The sequence below is a fragment of the Solanum stenotomum genome, chromosome 6 (genome assembly GCF_019186545.1).
Source record: "Solanum stenotomum isolate F172 chromosome 6, ASM1918654v1, whole genome shotgun sequence".
In the NCBI taxonomy this organism is placed as follows: Eukaryota; Viridiplantae; Streptophyta; class Magnoliopsida; order Solanales; family Solanaceae; genus Solanum; species Solanum stenotomum.
In genome coordinates, this window is record NC_064287.1 from 16,062,047 (window position 1) to 16,082,944 (window position 20,898).

The 20,898-nt window shown below is 36.4% G+C and overlaps 1 pseudogene; it reads left to right on the plus strand.

Moving 5' to 3' along the window:
• The first annotated feature begins 9,347 nt into the window (after positions 1 to 9,347).
• LOC125868517 (uncharacterized) lies at positions 9,348 to 16,649 on the plus strand (annotated as a pseudogene).
• The last annotated feature ends 4,249 nt before the right edge of the window (positions 16,650 to 20,898 follow it).

The window sequence follows — 20,898 nt, forward strand, 5'->3', positions numbered from 1 at the left end:
TTGGAATTGGAATATAAATACAAAAACCCAGCCCACATTTTCTCAAGCCCAATTTCATTCAGTAAGACCCCAACCCAAAACCCACCAACAAATACAATATGTACGCATAGTATATGGGGATACCAACCGACCCATACTCTTCTTCCTCCCAAACCCGAACCCAACATCCAGCAGCGCAGCGCGTCCTCTCGGCCTTTTCCTCTCTCATTTGAGACCTTTTAAATTGAATCAATGACTCAATTTAAGTTTGTTGAATGTCGAATTCAAATTCTAGGTCAAGCTCCTACATCGTGGCGTTGTGGACATACATATGGAGTGCAGTTTGTTGAATGTCGAATTCGAATTCTAGGTCAAGCTCCTACATCTGGAGGCATCTGGAGGACTCCATGTAAGTCCATATGCAAAATCTATACGATTTTATAGTTGTTGACATAAGAATGAGTTAGCACTCTTCTTGATATTTATCAAATTTTATTGCTAGTTTATGCAAGATTCACTGTGTTTTCTCTAAACTGTCTATATGCATGCATTTTTTTTGAAAAAATAATTGATTTTCTTTAGTATGTATATGTATGTCAAAGAGAGAGAGAGGTGGGATGATTTAGAGGGTCCCAATTTTACCATTTCTGTAGATGTCAACCTAGTAGTCCTCTTTTTTCTGATTATTCTTTGATAGATATTGTTGACACCCAATTTTGACCCTTCCTGATAAAAATTAATTCGCGAGTTTCTTAGATTTCAAATGATTTTGAATAATTAGTTTATAAATTTAAAATATTTTTTTAAGATTTTAGAGTAATTCAGTCATGTTTAATATATTTTAGATAATAAATAGTTTTATATGATTTCCTTACGTAATTAAATACTTTGCAAACATTCGAAAACAATTTAAAAAGATTTTACACTTTTAGTCAAAATATTTTATTAATTTAGATTGGTTCAAATTTTATAGTTATAATTTCGAGTTAATTAGTTTGTATTTAAATTAATTATTTTATTTCGTTAAGTTTGAGAAGCTCATTAATTAATTCATGATAATTACATGTTGACTGATTAATCTCAATTTGGTTACATTTGAAATTTATTTGGGCTATTGTTTGATTAGCCAAAAATATCTTCACCCATTTGGAGATCAATTTTGGGCCTTTTAGTGCCATTTTCAGCAGCCCAAAAACCTTCCCAGCAACCCACTTCTTCAGCTTTCCAATTCCAGCAGCCCAATCCCTATTCTCCTCCATACCCGACTCATTTCTGTTAATCAAACTCAAGAAAGCCTGAAGATTCTTTTCTCAACCCCAACGTTAACATTAGCAGTACATGGCGACCAAACAATGTCTTCACAGCGGCATCACAACGGCATCTTCAAGCTCAACAAAATGACAACATCAACTGTGTGCAACGACAACAACAATCCAAACGGCGTCTTCGTCAATACATGGCAGTGGCAAACGACGAATTCACGGAGGCAGACGGAAAATAGTTGTGAACACGTGCGTACGATTCTTGTGTTCTTCTTCAACGTTACGATTTCAACAGCAAAAGCAACCAAGGATGAGGGGGTTTATCATTCCGCGTAGCATCTGAAATGGGTCCTTGTTTATCCGAAATTTCTCAGCCCCCCAATTACGAAGCCTTATTTTGCCCTCGTCTCCATTCATTGTGAGGTTGGTCACTGATCTTTTGCTGCCCTCGAAAAGATAACACTCGTTTTGATTTGTATCTCTTTTACTTTTATTTAATATGATCGACTATTTGATCTTGGGCTGTTCAAAATGTTAAAATTTTGAAAGCATTTTGATTTGTCATCGGCTGCAAATCAATGTTGTTATTCGATTGTTGTTGTTTATTTTAGTTTGCTTTGAAGGTTTGTTGATTCCGTTCTTTCTCTTTACTGACGGTCTCGTTTGGTTAGCCGAGAAAGTTGGAGATTCAATCATGAAGTTCGAAATCACCTTATTTCGGCTTTCATATCTGATATACAGTTTCTTCTCATTCTCTGCTTATTTTAGTCGCATGGGTTGATTGCTTTACTGTCTTATTCTCTCTTCGGTGTTTTCTGTTCTTAAAGCTAAAGGGTCCGACGCTATATTAGTTATTGCATTTTTGGAAATCTTGGCTTTAATAACATAGAGTTGCATATGCTTTATCATCCTGTGTACCAAGTTAGTTTGTTTCAAGTTTCTCTCTAACGGAGATGAGCCACATGATGGGATATTCAAGTTGTTGGAGTTTTTTTTTTTTTTTGGGGAGATACATTGGTATTTAACTATTTCACTTTCTCTTTCTCTATGTCGTTGCCTAAGAGTAATCTTTCGTTCATCTCTGCCTTCTTTGGCATAATAGTTGATATTCAAATGGATTACTGTTGGTGAGTTGATTCGACATAAGATTCGAGTCTCTGATTTTATTTGACTAGTTCTTTTTTTTAGTCTTGTTAGAGAGAAGGTGTATTTATCAATATTTTTTTTCTATGTTTGCATCAGTTAACTAGTGTTCATCTTTTGAGGTTGGTTATTTCTTGACTTTCCTGCTTATATCTGTTGCTACTGGAAGGTCTCAAAATGTCTATTATAATTTTTTGGGTTAAAACCTAGTGCTATGTTTTGTGAATGGTAGCTCATTAGTATCTCAAGTTTTGTTCCTTCTTTGAAATCTCTTACCTGTGTGATGCGCATATTCTGATTCGTTGTTTGGTTAGGAGCATGTCTTTAAGAATTTATTATGTATCATGTACCGTATGTTGAGTCATTATGGGTTTATTGTTGTATATAATGCTCATATGCCTTATCATTTAGCTCAATACCTCTTATGATGTTAATACTTATGTGCTTTATTTGTTTTGCTATGCCCGAGTTCATCATGAACTCCCTCTTCCTCCCTTTGCATTTCATTTGGGCCATGAAGGCCTAAATTTTTTTATCCTTGAGTTAGCCAACAGGAAATCGATGAACAGGTCAAAATCGAAGATGAAATACATGCTGAAAAACTAAGATATAGGTTGTATATCGGCTGTATGCAGTGGTATACATCAATATACATGATGAAAATATTGAGATACACGTCAAGAAATATCAAAATACTAAAATACATGGCTGAAATTAAAAAGGCAGGTTTTGGAGTTCATAAAAATGGGTTGTATATCAGTCATATACCTGGTGTATACATCATGATATACACCAAAGGCTCAAAAGAATGGCCCAGCAGCTGGTCTTTGATATAAATAGGCCCAAACCCTTGTTTTTGGGTAATTCTTAGCATTAGGACAAGTTCAACAGATTTTGAAAGGCCCAAATTTGGTATTTCTTCCCTCTTGTTTATTCATTGTTGTATTAACTAACATTTTATTTGATTTTGATTTGACTTAATTAATTCCCAAAATCAATTTAAAATATTTATATTTTATTTATGAATTATTTTGATCACTGAAGGTTGTACAAGAACTTCGCCACCACTAGTCAAAGTCTTTGCCCAAGTCAATTCAATTAACCCATTACTTAATGACTACCAGCGCAGGCAGTGTTACCCACATTAAAGAGTGAGATCACTGTTTTATATATTATTTTGTATTAATATCTGGTTAAGTTCTGGTTTTCTTGTGAATGTGAAGAACTTACATTTGGAAAAATTGATCAAGTTGGACAACTTTTGTGACTGTTGAGTGAAGTGTCAGTATAAAGGCTATTGCATTGTTGGTTTATAATAAGAAATACGTTCAGGCTTATAGACATAGTTTTCTTTTTGAGTCTGTCCTAAAGAGAATGTCTTCTTTTTTTAAAAAAAATCAAGTACATATTTTCATTCATAAACATGACCAAAAATATGATTTTATACAAGGGGTATACCAAAAGGTAAAGAATCTACAAAAATAATTGATTCTTTACAAATTCCACCTAATATTCTATACAATTGAGAACTTTGTCAGGGCACCAAAAGAAAATAAGGGACCATCCTTCCCCCGGTGTTTCATCAAATGTGATTCTTTAGCATGTCACAATCAGTTTACCTGGTTGTCCACGCCCGACAGACCCTCCCATTTGCACCCTTTTTACATAGCAAAGGTGAGAGAAAAAGAACCTGAGCTGAATAACCAGTTTTAAAAAAAAAAAGATATCTCAGATCTTTACTTTTTTTAACTTATAAAAGTAGGGGAAAACCAGCCAATGACACAGGGAAGTTAAAAACTTAAGTAGGACATAGTGAATTCTATTGCTTGTAATTAGTATAGCCTTCTTTTCCCAATCATTAGTTGTGGATGATTTTATCAGAGATGCTTATTTATTTATGATTGTATCTTTCATTTTTCTATAGGTTTTGCCTAATCTATTTCACATTGTACGTATATGTGAGGATGGTCTAAAGGAATTTATAACATGGAAACTTGGAACCTTGGTATCTATTGCACGACATGTAATATTTCATTTTAATTATATTGCATGTCTTGTTGTTCTTTTGCATTTGTTATTTTCTTAAGGTCTGTAAAATGATTTTTTGTTTGTAGCACATCCGTAAATATCTGTCGCTCTCTGATAACAGAATTTTGGTCGTAGTTCAGCTTTCCTGTGGCTAACAGACCTGTTCACAGTGCTCCTGTAAGTAGTAGTTTCGGTTGGTATTAATATATTGCACATACTTTTGGTGTAGGTCATTATAATCACATATGCTTTGGTTAATAATCTTACTGGTCATTTTCTTTTCTTATTTTAGATTCTGCATCTCGTGGAGCAACTTTGCTTGGCACTCAACGATGAATTTAGAAATATATTACTGGTCATTTTCTTTTCTTATTTTAGATTCTGCATCTCGTGGAGCAACTTTGCTTGGTACTCAACGATGAATTCAGAAAGTATCTTCCTGATATACTTCCCTACTGTATTCAAGTTCTTACTGATGCAGAGAGGTTTAATGACTACACATATGTTATTCCTATTCTCCACACCCTTGAAGTTTTTGGTGGTTAGTCTTCCTTGGTTGCTTCTGGTCCATGCCTTGGTTAGTATCACTTTGATGTTTATGGTAGTGGTCTCACCTTAATGTGCAAGGACATAAAGATGAGCATATGCATCTTCTTTTTCCTGCACTTATTTCGGTTGTTTAAAATGGACACTCCAGTATAAGTAAGACGTGGTGCAATCAAAACTCTTACAAGATTGATACCTTATGTGCAGGTTGGTATAAAAGGGACTAAGGGAATGCTTCTAAGTTTCGTTGTTTCCATTTGATTGCTAAACTCCTAAACTCTTTTCCTTTTCTCTTCATTTCCATTTTGCAGGTTATACTGGACACATATCTTCGCTTGTGCATCACTTGAAGCTTGTCTTAGACGGGTCTATTTTTTCTCCTTCTCATTAATATCACTGATAATAATATATGTGACTTGTTTTCTTCAAATCAATAGATAACAAATGAAATGACAGAGATCTACTATTTGTGGGTTTCGATGTTGACTCTAGTGAGTACACTCTCAGATATCAAATTTCGGCCCAGATGTATCTACACTCGCACACACTTATATAGAAGTGAACCTTGAACTCTGATTTATTACCTTGGATTGTATACTAATTGCAGCTTCTACTTCCTTTTATTGAAGGTCATCCAGTAGTTTGACACAAATGGCTGAAAAATTGTGAAGCAAACATTAAAATTTAAACCATTATATTAGTGTTTCAATTGCAGTCGATTTTGCAAGAGTTTTTCTCATGTATGTCCAACCTTCATTTTGAATGCGATTCCTTTCCTTATGTCACGAACAATCGCTAGACGATTCTACTACTGTTGTTTTTGAAAACTCAGTTGAATTTATCTTGTCATTTTTTACCTTATTCTTTCTATTTTAATTCTAAAGCAGACGCTATTGATTCACTTTGTTGCTGTAACACCCCGAATTTTATGTGTACAAATCCTACACATATGGAACTTGAGTTAGCTTGGTGGTATAAGTAATAAACTTGATTTCCTAGATGAATGGTGGCAATAAAGAAGCTATAAGGGTAACTCCCATACATTGCAATATTTCACGATCGAGTGAACGTTAAATTTTAGAAGTATTTAAATTCTGGATCGAAGGGCTATATGTAAGTCTAAAAGTTAAGGTGATCAAGTGTATATAAGTTTTGAGTTAAACTAAGGAGATTATGCTCGGAAAATGAATAAAAGAATTGAGGTGCTTGTTGGACTTTATAAAGCTAGCAGGTGTCACCTCCTTGCTTAGCTCAAATGGGCTAGGTAGATAGGGAAGATTAGTTCATGCATTAGTCAGCTCACTTGAGGCCCAAATTAAATAAAAAAGGAAAGGGAATGGAGATGAGGCCTCACACCAATTTGTCCAAGTCCAACTACTTGAGCCCAATAAAGACTAAGGCCCAAATTAAGGGTATAATTCTGGCCCATGGCTTAGTATTAGAAAGGAGAAAGATTGCAGCCAAGATGAGTACATAAAGGGCCCATTTTGTGTATATATAATTCCAAGCAGGTGCATCACCTACTTGGACCAATTTGATAAATTAGTGGCTGATATTAAAATTTAAGAGGTGAGGAAAAATAAGACCTTTATAATCCCCAAGTTGTTGGCCATTTCCTTACTTTTAAGAATAGATTAAAAGAAATCAGATTTCTCTCTAAGCTTCTCCTCTCTCTTTCAAAGCATAGCAGCAACCACAAGTTCCTAGGGTTCTTGGATAAACCCAAGCCCTTGCAAGGTGAGATAAGTGAAATTACTAATGGATTTAGCATAGTTCTCTCATGGAATGCTAGATAAACATGTTATTAGTTAAGAACAAGTAGAGGACTGAATCTGTCAAAAGTTTAATTGCTCACTTTACTTTGTTATTGAGAGGCTTTTCTCTTTTTCTTTGGCCTATGTGAAGGGAAGCACAAGTTATTGAAGAGTTAAAGTTAAAAGAAAACAAGTTATAAGAATTAAGGTAAAGTGACTGCCCTATCTTTGTCTTCCTTAAACACGAGTCTAAGTATGATATTTTAAGTATACTGTTGATAAGAACTCGTGGGATGATGATGGGAAATCATGGTTTCACGTCCTCTATTGTTTGTTGGATTGTTAGGACTGTTTTGGGACTGGTTGATGTGTAAACATATTGGGGACAACTTGGTTGATGTCTGGGAAGGGTATAAATTGTTGATATTGAAACATAGTTGTGTAGTGTACAAATGCAATAAAAGAAGGCGGGGTTGAAAGAACACCCTTAGTTTGGTAATTACAGGTTTGCTGCCCGAGCATTATTGTTGAGTGAGATTGGCCTGCCTAAGCATGTTTAATAACTACTAATACTAGTTTATCACCTACTCTATTGTAGATAAGTGTTTGAAAAGAAAGAAATGTACTTCAAGGTTACTTCAAGGTAACTACAAGGTGGTACAGCAAGGTATGTAAGACTTTTTGATTTCGTACTATTTGGCATGAAATCTAGACTCGTCCTCGATACATAGAAGCAGTCTACCAGCTCCAACACGACTTATGACCTTGTTCTCACTCTTTAACATGTCTGCACGTTCCAATACATGTTCATTGTAAAATCTATACATATACATTGAATGCCCTGCATGAGTTCTCCTTTTAACTGAATAAGGTCCATATATTATTTCAGCTCCTATGCATTTCACTAATTGTGTAACTACTCTCTACGCTGTTCTTGCATTATCTGATTATTACACATCACTTGTTGACTACATCGTCCCATAATTCAAAATGTTATGGCCACCAAAAGAATCATCTCAAATGTTAGCGGAAAGATATTAAATGAATCTGCTTATTGATGAGTGGTATCCCAGGTGATAGCATCCAAGGAAACTCTACTCTATTGAAGGACAAGGATGAAGCTTTAGAAACTCCAAGGAGGCCCGTAACAAGATCTCAAACCAAGGAGTTCAATGATAAGCTCAACGGGCTTCAATCGCTGATCCAAAGATGTCTTATTGGAGAAGAAGAGCTCAAGCCCAAGGGAGAGGAATTGTCCAAATGCTACAATTATTTGGTGGCCCAAATTCAAGCCCAAGATGAGGAATTTTAAGGTCCAATTTCGTGCAAATAAGGTCAAGAAGAATCCAAGAATCAGCCACAACAAGAGTTGCTTTCTGGCCAAGTTTTGAGAGAAGACTAGTCAAACTTTCCAAGATTGTCAAGATTCTTTTCCTAGTTGAGATTTACCTTATTTATTTATTTATATATAGGTTATTAATATTTTACTTAGTCTATTTATGGTCTCCTAAGTACCAGTTAATGGTTTCCTAGAAGTACTAAATTTGTTCCTAGTTAGGTTACTTTATTTCCTTTCTAGAGTAGGATTCCTTGTAATTGTCTTTCTAGGGTTTGGCTGACCTCTTAGCTTCTTATAAGGGGCCTTGGACGTTTTCCCGCCTTCTCCTATATATAGGAGTCCTTTTCATTCATTAAAGACAATTTAGATTGATATTAATAATATTTGAGAGAGTTCTTTGGAACTTTGTGACTTGTTCTTTGAGAATTTATCTTTAAACCCTTACTAGTTTCATAGTTTAAGGTATAAAGTAACTTCTTCTTGTGATATCTTGGGTTTTTTTTTGGTATTTTTAGAAGGTGATTAGTCTCTACATACTAATTATTGTCTTTAGTTACTCATAAAGCGGTCAAGATCCGAATCTATCGTTTTGATTCGTTTTCTCAAGTAAAGGCGTTAGATTTCTTCCATAAATCTATACGTTGTTACTTGGATCTTTTCAAGACCTTAGAACATCTAATCCTTGGAAATTCGCGGATCTTTCCTTCTAATTTCCCATATCTTTAGTTAGTTTTTTTTGTTTATTTTCTTTGTACTTCCGTATTCTAATATTCAATTCTCTATTTGTCATCTCCTTAACCTTGCTGTTATCAAGTGGTATCAGAGTGGTTCTATCAAGATTCCGTTCTTGATAAATCTTGGGATTTCTTCTTATTAGAGCAGAAGAAAAAAAAATTGTAGCGTGAACAGTAGCGTTGTGAAGAATTTTTTTTTTTTACAGTAGCGTGAACAGAAAAAAAAAGGAAAGTTATAACTTGCTCTCTAAGAAATCTGATTACTTCTCTTCCAAGAAATGTGATTACTTGATACCCAAGAAAGCTTATTACTTGCTATTCAAGAAATCTTATTACTTGCTCTCCAAGTTTTGCATGAATTTGTTTCCAAGCAAGAAGGTACAAGAAGAGGGGATTCTAGATCTTTAAGAATAAGAGAAATTTTTTTTTTCTTGTTCTTATAATTCTAAAATAAGTTCCTTTTTATTCGTGTTTTGTTTCAACTAAGTCCTACTTGTTCTAGGACTAGTTCTTTACTTTCTTTTTGTACCCCAAGATTCCATCATTTATTCTTTTTATTTAGATGTCTAATTCAAGTGGTGATGAGGAAAGGGCTCGTGCCGAGGTCAAAGGAAGGAACGACTTCACCCTTCAAGCTATGCACCAACAATTTGAGAGATGGACCCTTCAATTTCAAGAGATGAGGGATATGATTATCGAGCAAAATGACACCATAGCTGCAATTAGGAGGGAGAATGATGTTGTACCCCCAAATAATGTTAGACCCCAAGTTAGAAAGAATGTACCCCATATCCCTTTTGTAAATCCTGAATATGATAATGATGATTTTGATGTTGAATTTAATCTAGAAAGAAGAGATAGGAAGGGACAAACAGGTACAGTAGAAGATAATAATATAAATAGTATAAAGATGAAGATGCCATCTTTCAAGGGGACAAGGGATCCAGACTTGTACCTTGATTGGGAGAGATGAGTTGAAGCCATCTTTGATTGTCATAACTACTCTGAGGGTAAGAAAGTTAAACTTGCTGTTGTTGAGTTTTCTAATTATGCTGCTTCTTGGTGGAAAAAGCTTGCTAGGGACATATTGCAAGAGGAGGTACCACCTATTGCTACGTGGGCAGAGATGAAGAGGGTAATGAGGAAGCGATTTATTCCATCATACTTCCAAAGAGATCTACAGTCTCGCCTTCAACACTTGAAGCAAGGCTTCGTGTCGATGGATGAGTACTTCGAAAGCATGGATATGGCTATGATCCAAGCTAACTGCATGGAGGAAGAAGAGGCTACAATAGCTAGATTTTTAAACGGTTTAAATACAGAAATAGCTAATGTAGTAGAGATACAACAATATGTAACTTTAGATGAGTTAGTTGATTTGTCTGTAAAAGTTGAAAAACAAATTGAGAAAAAGCACCAAAATAACTCATGGAGAAGTCGACCAAACACTATCTCTAAGAAGCCATGGTCAACTCAAGAGGGGAAAGCTCCTTCCAAACCTCAAGATGATAGAGGTAAAGGTAAAGTTGAGGAGGGAGGTAAAACCTTTAATCCTAAATCTTCTAAACCTTCAAGTTCTATTCAATGTCACAAATGTCATGGAAGGGGGCATATGATGCATGAATGTCCAAGTAGAAGAAACATCCTACTTAGAGAGAATGGAGAATATGAGAGTGAAAAAAGTGAGGGGGAAGAAGAAGAGGGAGAAGGTGTAAGTGAGGAAGATGATTTGGAACTGCCTAATGATGGTATAACTGGGGTGGTTAGGAGAATTATGATTATCAATTTGGGTAGTGTTGATGAAGGGCAGAGAGAGAATTTGTTTCATACTAGGTGTGGAATAAAAGGGAAGACTTATTCTATGATTATTGATGGGGGAAGTTGTGCAAATGTGGTGAGTTCATACATGGTGGATAAACTAGGAATTGCGTGCATGAAGCGCTCTACCCCATATAGGCTCCAATGGTTGAATGATAGTGGAGAAGTAAAAGTAAACAAACAATGCACGATTTCATTCAATGTTGGTAGGTATGAAGATGAAATTCTTTGTGATGTAGTTCCAATGCAAGCATGTCATGTTTTACTTGGCCGACCTTGGCAGTATGATAGGCATAGTACTCATCATGGGAGAAAGAATAGGTATAGTCTTCTGCATAATGATAAGAAGTATACTATTGCACCATTATCTCCTTCTCAAGTGTTTGAAGATAAAAAACAATTGAGGGAAACAATGGGAAAACAAAAGGGAGAGGTAAAAAGTGATCTTGAGGGAAAAGAAAAAGGCCAAGAAATAGAAAAAAAAGAGAGATGGCCGAGAGAAAGAGAGAGAGAGGGCAGCGATCTAAGTAAAGAGATAAAAGAGGGTGTGAGTAAAAAAATAAAATGTTTTGGTGAGAGGAAAGAGGCTAAGGAAAAGAAAAATGAGAGCCTTTATATAAAAGCCAAAGAGTGTTTGAATGCTAGGAGGGAGGGGCTGCCCATAATACTACTTACTTACAAAGAAGTATTGATTAATTTTGAACAACTAACCCCTTCTTTTCCAAATAGTGTTTCTTCTCTTTTGCAGAATTTTGAAGATGTTTTTCCTGATGACACTCCAAAGGGATTGCCACCTTTGAGAGGGATTGAACACTAAATAGACATTATGCCTAGGTCTCAACTTCCTAATAGGCCTGCCTATAGGAGCAATCTTGAAGAGACTAAAGAATTACAAAGGCAAGTTGAAGAATCGCTTGAAAAGGGATTTGTTCGAGAGAGTATGAGCTCATGCTCTGTTCCAGTCCTACTGGTCCCCAAAAAGGATAGAACATGGAGGATGTGTGTAGATTGTCGGGCCATCAACAAAATAACGGTAAAGTATCGCCATCCTATCCCTCGTCTTGATGACATGTTGGACCAACTGTATGGTTCCAAAATCTTTTCTAAAATTGATCTAAAGAGTGGTTACCATCAGATTCGTATGATTCCTGGAGATGAATGGAAAACTGCTTTTAAGACCAAATATGGACTTTATGAGTGGTTAGTTATGCCCTTTGGCTTGACTAATGCACCAAGCACTTTTATGAGACTAATGAATCATGTTTTTAAAGATTTCCATGGAAAATTTATTGTCGTGTATTTTGATGACATCTTGATCTTTTCTCAAAATCTGGATGAACACCTAGAGCACTTAAAACAAGTTTTTGAAGTTCTTAGAAATCAACGCTTATTTGCTACTTTCAAAAAGTGTACTTTCTGTGTGGATCGTGTGGTTTTCTTAGGTTTTGTGGTCAGTTCTAAGGGAGTTGAAGTAGATGATGAGAAAATCAAGGCAATAAAAGAATGGCCTAAACCTAATAGTGTAACTGAAGTTAGGAGTTTTCATGGACTTGCTAGTTTTTATAGGAGGTTTGTGCGAGACTTTAGCACCATTGCTGCTCCTTTAACTGAAGTTATTAAAAAAGATAAGGTTTTTACATTGAGAAAGGAACAAGAGGATGCATTTAACTTGCTGAAGGATAAATTGTGTTCTGCTCCTCTTTTGCAATTGCCTGATTTTTCTAAATCTTTTGAAGTTGAGTGTGATGCCTCTGGTAAGGGCATAGGTGCAGTTTTGATGCAAGACTCCAAGCCAATTGCCTACTTTTGTGAAAAGCTAAGTGGAGCAATATTGAACTACTCAACTTATGATAAGGAGCTATATGCCTTGGTAAGGGCGTTAGCTACATGGTAGCACTACTTGTGGCCTCGAGAATTCGTGGTCAAGACTGATCATGAGTCATTAAAATACTCTAAGAGCCAAGGTAAACTTAGTCGTAGGCATGCTAAATGGGTAGAGTTTATTGAAACTTTTCCTTATGTAATTGCTTACAAACAAGCAAAGGAGAATGTGGTTGCTGATGCACTCTCAAGAAGGTATGTTTTGATCTCTACTCTTACATCAAATTTGTTGGGTATTGACCAAATCAAGTTCTTCTATGCTAATGATTCTGATTTTGGTGAGATTTTTGCTGAATGTAAGTTAGGTCTTTTTGAGAAATTTAATCTTCAAGATGAATTTCTATTCAAGGAAAATAAATTATGTGTTCCTAACTGCTCGTTGCGTGAACTATTTGTTAGGGAAGCACATTGTGGAGGGCTAATGAGACATTTTGGTGTACCCAAAACACTAGAAATACTTTCTAAAATCTTTTATTTGCCTAGCACAAGAAAGGATGTTGAAAAAGTGTGTTCTTATTGTCTTGAATGTAAACAGGCTAAGTCTAGAACATTGCCGCATGGTCTTTGTACTCCTTTACCTGTTTCTAATTCCCCTTGGATTGATATTTCTATGGATTTCATATAGGGGCTGCCAAGGACTAAGTATGGTAAGGATAGTATATTTGTTGTAGTAGATAGATTTTCTAAAATGACTCATTTTATCCCATGTAAAAAGACTAATGATGCATCTCATGTGGCTGACTTGTTTGTAAAGGAAGTGGTTAAATTGCATGGAATACCTAGAAGTATTGTTAGTGATAGGGATGCCAAGTTCTTAAGTCACTTTTGGAGAATTCTTAGGGGAAAGTTGGGAACTAAATTGCTATTTTCTTCATCTTGTCACCCACAAACGGACGGGCAAACAGAAGTGGTTAATAGAACTTTAGGGAACATGTTGAGGGCTGTTTTGAAAGGAAAGTTGACTTCTTGGGAAGATTACTTACCTATTGTAGAATTTGCTTATAATAGGACCTTCCATTCTTCTACTGGTAAGACTCCTTTTGAAGTTGTATATGGAATCAACCCCCTTACCCCCCTTGATTTATTGCCTTTGCCTACTAATGATTTTTCTAATCTTGATGGTAAGAAAAAGGTTGATATGATGAAGAAAATTCATGAACAAACAAGGCTTGCAATTGAAAATAGGAATAAGGAAGTTGCATTGCGAAGGAATAAGGGTAGAAAATATGTTGTTTTTAAACCTGGTGACTTGGTTTGGGTGCATATGAGAAAGGAAAGATTTCCTTCCAAAAGAAAGACCAAACTAGATCCTAGAGGAAGTGGGCCATATAAAGTCCTTGAAAGGATTGGAGACAATGCTTATAAACTTGATCTTCCTGGTGAGTTCCAAGTTAGTGCTACTTTTAATGTTTCTGATCTTTCCCATTTTGATGCAGATTTGGATTCGAGGACGAATTCTCTTCAAGAAGAGGGGAATGATAGCATCCAAGGAAGCTCTACTCCATTGAAGGACAATGATGAAGCTTTAGAAACTCTAAGGAGGCCCATAACAAGATCTCAAACCAAGGAGTTCAATGATAAGCTCAACGGGCTTCAATCATTGATACAAATGTGTCTTATTAGGGAAGAAGAGCTCAAGCCCAAGGGAGAGGAATTGTCCAAATGCTACAATTATTTGGTGGCCCAAATTCAAGCCCAAGATGAGGNATTGATACAAAGGTGTCTTATTAGGGAAGAAGAGCTCAAGCCCAAGGGAGAGGAATTGTCCAAATGCTACAATTATTTGGTGGCCCAAATTCAAGCCCAAGATGAGGAATTTTAAGGTCCAATTTCGTGCAAATAAGGTCAAGAAGAATCCAAGAATCAGCCACAACAACAGTTACTTTCTGCCCAAGTTTTGAGAGAAGACTAGTCAAACTTTCCAAGATTGTCAAGATTCTTTTCCTAGTTGGGATTTACCTTATTTATTTATTTATATATAGGTTATTAATATTTTCCTTAGTCTATTTATGGTCTCCTAAGTACCATTTAATGGTTTCCTAGAAGTACTAAATTTGTTCCTAGTTAGGTTACTTTATTTCCTTTCTAGAGTAGGATTCCTTGTATTTATCTTTCTAGGGTTTGGCTGACCTTTTAGCTTCTTATAAGGGGTCTTGGACGTTTTCCCCCCTTTTCCTATAAATAGGAGTCCTTTTCATTCATTAAAGACAATTTAGATTGATAGTAATAATATTTGAGAGAGTTCTTTGAACCTTTATGACTTCTTCTTGTGATATCTTTGGTTTCTTTTTGGTATTATTTAGAAGGTGATTAGTCTCTACATACTAATTATTGTCTTTAGTTACTCATAAAGCGGTCAAGATCCGAATCTATCATTTTGATTCGTTTTCTCAAGTAAAGGCGTTAGATTTCTTCCATAAATCTATACGTTGTTACTTGGATCTTTTCAAGACCTTAGAACATATAATCCTTGGAAATTCGCGGATCTTTCCTTCGAATTTCCCATATCTTTAGTTAGTTTTTTTTGTTTCTTTTCTTTGTGCTTCCGTATTCTAATATTCAATTCTTTATTTGTCATCTCCTTAACCTTGCTATTATCACTAGGGGTGGAAGAATCACCTAGCATAGGTCGATCCCTATATTACGGGTGGTATCCCAGGGGTTAAAGGAAAGCCTAGCATAGGTCGATCCCAATTTATATGTCTACCACTGATCAGCTGGTCATTCGTATCATATGATGTGCACAGAGTGTAAAGTAAAGAATGATAAAGTAAAGAAAAGAATGTAAAGTAACTGATTCGATAATATGAGAAAAGGTGGTCTTGTATCCTTACATTGGTATATGATTTCATTTGAGTTCTTATTTCACATACAGTACTTTGTGCCTTATATACTCAGTACATTCTCCCGTACTGACGTCTCTCTCGGGGCACCTGCAATTCATGCTGCAGGTATAGGAGCTAGTAGATCTCCCCAATAGGAGAACAGGACATCCAGCGACTATTGGTGAACTCCAGGTTGATTCGGGGCTTTCCGAGTCTATAGCATATATTGTGGTATTGTATAGTAGCTGAGTGTAAGGCGGGGCCTATCTCGACCTTAACCTCATAATGTTTTATCATTTAGAGGCTTTGTAGACTATGCATAGTGAAGTGTGGTTGTATCTTGTGTCTTAGACATCATGGCCCCAACGGCCAAGTCATGTGCACTTTCTTTTGACTTATTAATACCGTCTACTTTCATGAAAACATATTATCCACTATGGAAGCACCTTTAAATGTTCATAGATAGAGCATGATTACAGGTTGGTCCTCCCGAGCCGTCTCGGCAACGGGTGCCGGTCCGCCTTAATGGGATTTTGGGTNTCTTTTGACTTGTTAATACCGTCTACTTTCATGAAAACATATTATCCACTATGGCAGCACCTTTAAATGTTCATAGATAGAGCATGATTACAGGTTGGTCCTCCCGAGCCGTCTCGGCAACGGGTGCTGGTCCGCCTTAATGGGATTTTGGGTGTGATAGTTGCCTAGCTCATGCTCTTGGAGAGGACTTCACCATTTTTATTCCTTCTATTCACAACCTTATGGTTAAACATAGGCTGCAAGTGCTGAGGAATATGTTCTTGATACGATAATTTTTTATATACAATACAAGGAATTTGAAAAAATCAGGGACGACATGAAAAACGCGAGCCACTGATTTTTGGAAGCACCACAACTCAGAGATTAAATCGGCGGCTGCCGGTTGAGGTCATCAGTGATCCTTTAAGTGATGGAGAGAGTAACCTCTATGAGGTTAGGACCGACATGCAGAAGCAGCTCGAGCTCATAGTGATGTAGTTTCAAGGTGTCCCTCATATTCTCTTTTGATATTTGGACGGTCAAAACCCAATCTCATTTTCAGTTGGGGGTGCCTCCCTTGTAGTAGTTTTATTGATTGTTTCTGCATGCAGTGATTGTGCCCTTGTCGGGTGTGCTTCTTTCTTTGTTATGATTGGTGTGCCCTTGTCGGACGTGTTTTTCTTTCTTTGTTATGGATATGTGTGCCCTTGTCGGGATTTTATATTGTGGATGTTTCTTTTGATATTGTGTTGGATTGGTCTATTTTAGTTTTTCATTTGTAGTTTGTAGCTTCTGTTTCTGTTGATATTGTGTTGGATTAGTCTATTTTAGTTTTTCATTTGTAGCTTCTTTGTTTTTGTTTTGATAATAAGATTTGGATTGACGATGCCCAATTATGGATAGAGGGTGACGACTTTCTTAAGGCTAAATCGTCGATTGCTTGTGAGTGTTTAATTGTGGCGAAGTCTAAGTTGTTGTTCCTGGATAGATGCATGAGGTTTCCTGGTGATAGGTCGGTTGAAGACTTTCTTAAGGGTAAAACCGTCATCTTTTTAGGAAGGTTGTGACTTGGTTGGTACTAAGAAGCATAGTCATGCATGTGGATAGTGTTGAGCATACCTCTCCATTTTAATAAGGTTGAGCATGTTATGAATAATTTTGTGACAACTCTTACTACTCTTTTTGTGACTTTTGATTCGTTAGTGGTTAAAATGTTCAATGCTACTTGTATTTTGAAAAGGAATTTAGATTTTGAACCATATTTTGATTTGCAGGCCATGTGTGGAGAGTTGTTGAATAATGCCTTGTGTTTGCTTTTGTTACCTAGAACTTGCCCGGTTAGTCTTGAAATGTTGATCTTGATTGAGTTTGGTTGGAGAAATGATCTTAGGCTTTCTTTGATGTTTTCGAAGTCGACTTGGCCTATATCTCCCACCTTTATACTAAATATATCCTTAGTTGTTCCCTTTGAGCCTAATCCTTTTTATTGGCAACCACATTACAAGCCTTATCCTTTTTGAAAAAGTCCCTCTTTTGAACCCTTCCCTCCTTGAACTTGAGGTTGTGTAAGTTGAGGCTAAAAGCCTAAGTTGGGGGTGTTATGGAAAATTCATTGAAGGGATGCTTACCACATGAATATATATAAAAAAAAAGATAAAAAAAGAAGAGAGAAATTGAAGGATGGATGGAAAGTCTTAAAGAAAGAAAAATCTTTGAAAAAGAAAGAAGGAAAATGAATAAATGAGACTTGAATTCTCCAAAAGTTGAAAATGGTTGCATGTGGGGCATCTAGAGTGGAAATAAGAAAAGAAAAATGAAAAGTAATGTAGAATGTTCATGGGTTTGAAAAGTGGCGAAAAATTGTTGCATGTGGGGCATCTAGAGTGGAAGAAAAGAAAAATGAAAAAGTAGTGTGGAATGTGCATGGGTTTGAAAAGTGAAGAAAGTTGGAAATGATAAGTTGTTGTGTAGTGTTCAAGGAGGGTGTAGTCACTTATACCTAAATGATATCCTAACCTTCCCTAAGCCTACATTACAAGCTTAACAAAGTCCTTTGAGATTTGTAACCAAATGGAGTTGAGTCAACGTTGATTGAAAATATGGGCAAGCATATGGTGTGACATTTGTGTGCATGATATGATTCTTTGTGAGTGTGAGTGTTGCATCTCTGTCCCTCGTTTTGTTTATATGTGTGTGGTTTTGGGACATTTCTTTCTTTTGAGGGCATGTAAGTTGAAAAAGTGGTGATTTTGAAAATTTCTAATTGAGTCAAGTGAGCATGTGAAAGAGTTAATGAGTTGAGTCATTTCTTGAGTTTGAGTTTGTAACTTAAATGATTCTTGGTTTTGGAAAATGTTTTATGAGAATGAGAGGATTTCTTTTGTGAAAAGTTTGCATGTGGACTATTTGTTAGTACCAACCGAAGCCATTACCTTTGTGCTTAATGGAGAAGGGGAAATTGATTTGTGGTGTGTTTTAAAATAAGTGCCTATTGTGTTTTTGATTTTCTTTACCTGAGGACAAACAAAATTTCTAAGTTGGGGGCGTTGATGAGTGGTGGATTTCCACTATTGGGCACTTACTTGTAGAGCTCGTTGATAGATTGCCTAAGTTGGTCTCAACTGATATTGGTTAATCCCACATTTTGGAGGGGAATCTTATAAGATGAAAAATGTTCTTGTTGGGATGTTGGGTAAGTGGTCATAGGCTTTGATGATAGTGAAGTTGAAGTGAGTTGTACCATAATTACCAGCTTCAATAATGATGTCTCTCCATCTTACTGTTAATTTTCTTTAGCAGCTTCTAACATATTTCATCACTGTAACCTATATCTACAAGAATATCTTGCTCTAGAGATACTATCTTATCTTTCAATGCATGGGACAAGTGTATCTAAGGTTATTAAGCATTTGCTAACCGTGTTAAAGAATAAAGGTGCAGATGTTTACATGTTTGTTCTTAGAGGCACTAAAAATGGTGAGCATGGCTAGTGTTAACTGAGATGATTCCTGCTTTATTTTTGTCACTTGGCAGGTCGGCCTTCCAATTTCTAGTGAACTTTTTGATTAAATTGCAGAAGAGAAGTCTTACTTTAAAATTTGAGAATGATCTGGTTAAAATGTTTGGTTGACTGATTCTATAAAAAAAGGGAGCCCGGTGCATGATGCATCCCCATTCACGCTAGGTCAGGGGAAGAGCCACACTCAAATAAAGGGGGGGGGGTGTATTATGTAAGTAGCCTACCTTGACCCAAGCATTGGTTCCACTGATTGAACCCGTGACCTATAGGTCAGTCACAGGGACACAACTTTACCATTGCTCCAAGGCATAATCTTGTTTTTGCTATTTCGCCCTGAAAGATTCATAACATTGTACGTTGATTCTAGCCCACTTGAGATAAACACTCAATCCCAGCTATTTATTAGTTATAGGTCAAATCTTAAGGCATCAACAAATAGATCTCAGGTAATGTTTCATGGTACGACTGGGTAGAGAGATTTATTCTCCACCCAGTGGTTACTCTGTTCTAGCAATCCTTAATAGTTCTCAAGAAAGATTTATTCTCCACCCAGTAATGTAAAAACTTAAAGTCTTTGATGGAGCCATGTTGTCTCTTAGCCATTTCAAGAAGTAAAGGGAAATGTCTGAGCCAACAGATGGCAGATGCAAAACAGTAGATAGAGGCATAAGTTTAAGCCTTTTGTCACTTACCATGGCTCTATCAGGCCTTCTCCAAATTCTGTGATCTGGATCCCTTTGGTTACACACCATGTGAACTTTTGATCATGAAATCCCAAATCAGTAAGGCCACAAGCTTCTATGACACCAATAAAATCAAAGGTTTTCTTCATATTATAGGGAATGCCACCTAGTTTCTCTTCAGGATCAATGATTACATTAAAATCACCTTATAGTACACCACAAAATATCTCTATCAGCATAGTGAAGCAGTCTATCCCAGAGAGGTGTTCTTAGGTTTTCTTTGCATTTGGGATACACCACAGTGATGAGATGAGTAATAGGATTAGTAACATGACTGATCTCATAAGTAATTTGTTGGTCATCAGATTCCAACACTTTGCATTCTACTTCTTGATTCCAGAATAGCCAAATTTTTCCATTCTGATTACAAGTAGCTTTATCCATGCAGAAGGAGATTCTAACACGGTTAAGGTGCGAGTTATCAGTCAATGGTTCTAGAATAGACACCATAGACAACTGTTGAATTTTGATGAGATTTGTAACTCTTCTCATGACTCCCTAGGTATTGATACCCCTAGCATTCAATATAATTGTCACACCCCAACCCTTGGTGAGGCGGACAAGTACCATATGAACACATGATTTACAAATCACCTATGATGATAAAGTAAACTACTTTATGCAGATATATTTACTAATGAGAAACTTCAAATACAACACATGCTGACTAGCAGAACCGATACATGTGACAAGTGAAACTATGAATTCAGATGATAGCTTTACAATGTCTACAAAGCCTCTACTGGAATCGATGACAGTACCACTATGAAATACGAATAATAAAGACTCGGCAAAGCCCCAAATTAACCTGGAGCTCACCAACAACCGTTGAGTATTATGTGCTTCTATTGGGGAGATCTACTAGTTGAGTACATGTACCTGCAGCATGAAATGCAGCGTCCCAAATAAGGGAAGTCAGTATGAAAGAATGTACTGAATATGTAAAGCATAATACAACCATATATAAAATGAGAGAACAAGTGAAACCAAATACCAATAGATAAGGATTAGAGAGCACCTTTGCTTATACTTGTGGAATCGTGTATGTTACATTCTTTTTTACTTTTCTTTGCATTATAATATTTATAAGACATATGATACAAATGACCAGCTGATCAGCGGTAGAAGAGGATGACCCATGCTAGGCATTTTAACCCCTGGGATGTTGTCCTCATAATTCCACAAATTGGGATCGGCCCATGCTAGGCTTTCACCTTAAAGCTGCCACCCATCCATACCAATTGGGATCGGCCCATGCTAGGCTTTCACCCCTGAGCTGCCACCCTTCTATACCAATTGGGATCGCCC